We start from the raw sequence: 2693 nt of genomic DNA on the forward strand, positions 1-2693 counted from the left end.
CTCCTTTAGAGTGTACAATTCAGTGATTTTTAGGATATTTCCTAGGTTGTGCAACTATCACCATTATCTAAATTTAGAACATTTTCTTCACCCCGTAAGGATATCCCACACCCTCTAGCAGTCACTGTCATTTATCTTCTCCCCCAATCCCCTAGCAAGCTTTCTGTCCCTATGGATTTGCCTATTGTGGACATTTCATAAATGGAATCATCCAACGTGTAGCCTTTAGTAAATGGCTTCTTTCGCTTAGCATAGTATTTTCAAGGTTCCTCCATGCTGTAGCAGGTATAAGTATTTTATTCTTTTTTATCACCTAATAATATTCCATTGTATGGATATGCCACATTTTGCATATCCATTCATAAGTTAATGAACATTTGGGTTGCTTCCACTTTTTGACTGTTGTCAATAATGATGCTGTGGACATTTCGTTTCTTATTTTTTTAGCAGTGGGGTCCTTCTGTGTTGCCCAAGCTGGAATGCAATGGCTATTCCCAGACATGATCATCGCACACTATGAGCTGGAACTCCTGGGCCATGGGATCTTTTAGCCTCAGCCTCCCAAGTACCTGGGACTTCAGGCATGTGCCGCCATGCCCACTGCTATGAACATTTTAAACATTTTTTGTGTGTGTGGACATATATTTTCAATTCTGTTGGTTATACATATAGGAGTGGAACTGCTGGTCATAAGGTAACTACGTTTAACATTTTGACGACTGTCAAATGTTTTCCAAAGTGACTACACCATTTTGTATTCCCACCAAGAAAATATGAGAGTTCCTATTTCTCTGCATCTTTGTCTTTGGTATTTTCAGATTTATGGATTTTAGCCATTTTAATAGGTATGTAGTGGTATCTCATTGTAGTTTTAATTTGCATTTTTTCTAATGACAAAAGACATTGAACACTTTTTCCTATGCTTATTTTCCATCTGTATATCTTCTTTAATAAAATGTGTGTTCAGCTCTCTTGCTCATTTTTAATTGGAGAATTTGTTTTCTTATTAAGTTTTAAGAGGTTTTTGTATATTTTGGCTACAAGACTTTAATCAGATATGTTATATACAAACTACATGATAATTTCAAAAATGAAATTTAAAAAACACTTAAGCCATGAGAGGAAGGAAAAGAAAGCATGCTGGGGGTATTTCGCGGCACAGTCTCTGGTGCTGGTGATCCTGAGTCCTGCTTCAGGCTTTGCTCCTTGTTAATGGTATGTTCTCCCTGAGTCTCAACTTCTCCCTCTGAAAATGGAGAAAAAATAATATTTCTCTTTGAGTTTGGCTGTGGGAACTAAATGAGGTGATGTGTAAAGATTGCTGGTGCTTAGTAAAGGGTCAATAAATGGTACTTTAAATGGACTTAACTTACCCAGGATTCTCTGGGCAGGGAGGGGAGGAACCAGACACAAACCTTGGGATTTCTGCTTTCAAAACTCATGTCTTTTCCATACTGTCCCCACTAGAGGGCAGCATTAGAAGTCAGGCAGCCCTGGGGGGCCAATTTTACCTCTGCTACCTGCTAGCTGGGTTAACATAGGGAAGGTGACTTCACCTCCTCTCTGAGTCTCAGTTTCTCTTCTCTAGAGTGAGGGTTGGATGAACTAATACACACACACACACACACACACACACACACACACATATATATATGTCTAGCACTATCTCTGAGACATAGTGTATGGTATCTATTTCATTCATATACCTTTTTTTTTTTTTTTTTTTTGGAGATGAAGTCCAGCTTTGTCACCCAGGCTGGAGTGCAGTGGCACTATTTTGGCTCACTGCAACCTCCGTCTTCTAGGTTCAAGCGATTCTCCCGCCTCAGCCTCCCGAGTAGCTGGGATTACAGGCACCCACAACCGTGCCTGACTGATTTTTGTATTTTTAGTAGAGACGGGGTTTCACCATGTTGGTCAGGCTGGTTTCGAACTCCTGACCTCAAGTGACCCACCTGCCTTGGCATCCCAAAGCGCTGGGATTACAGGCGTGAGCCACTGCACCCAGCCCATTTAAAAATATTTTATGTTTTTCATGTCAGATAGGTACTGTGCTGATATCATAGCAAGGTTTGAGGGAAACACATCTTACACATGAGTGTGAAAACCCAATCATCACACTTATGAGCTGCAAAAGGATCTATACACATTGTTTAAAAGATGCACCATGGTGTATTGGGAAAACACGAACTAAGAGACAGAGTCCTGGGCTCGTGAGCTATCTTGGTCTTACGTTGCTAAGTGACCTCATGCAAGTCTTGACCTCTCTGGACTTTAGAAGACTCTTCATCTAGGCTAAAACATGACAGTCACCAGTAGGGGGGGCTTTCAAAATCCCAATTAAAAATATGAAATATATATATGTGAATGGTTAACACCAAAAGCAAGATAACAGATGCATCTGAAGAAAAAGAGAAGGGGATGAGATTGAAGAAGGAGGTTCAACTGTATTTACAGTGCTTTATTTCTTAAAGAAAAGTTGGAGTAAATAAGGCAAAATGCTTAGCTTTGATAAATCTATGTGGTAGAACACAATGGACAGTGTTCTGTATGCTTTTAAAAGGGAGAAAAGAGTTTGGTGAAAAGGAGATAGAGGATGGAATATTGGGTAAGGACATTTCAGGCATAAAGAAGTGAGCAGAGACATAGAAGAGATAAAAAGTATGGAATTTTCCAAGATATTTTGATACATA

The 2693-nt window shown here is 39.6% G+C and overlaps 1 non-coding gene across 1 annotated transcript; it reads right to left on the minus strand.

The window, feature by feature from the left end:
- Positions 1–2036: 2036 nt before the first annotated feature.
- LOC112439002 (small nucleolar RNA U13) lies at positions 2037–2140 on the minus strand. The gene has a single exon (XR_003027310.1). It is a non-coding gene; the product is annotated as a small nucleolar RNA U13 (small nucleolar RNA).
- Between the last annotated feature and the right edge of the window lie 553 nt (positions 2141–2693).

The sequence above is a fragment of the Pan paniscus genome, chromosome 12 (assembly GCF_029289425.2).
Source record: "Pan paniscus chromosome 12, NHGRI_mPanPan1-v2.0_pri, whole genome shotgun sequence".
Taxonomy (NCBI): Eukaryota; Metazoa; Chordata; class Mammalia; order Primates; family Hominidae; genus Pan; species Pan paniscus.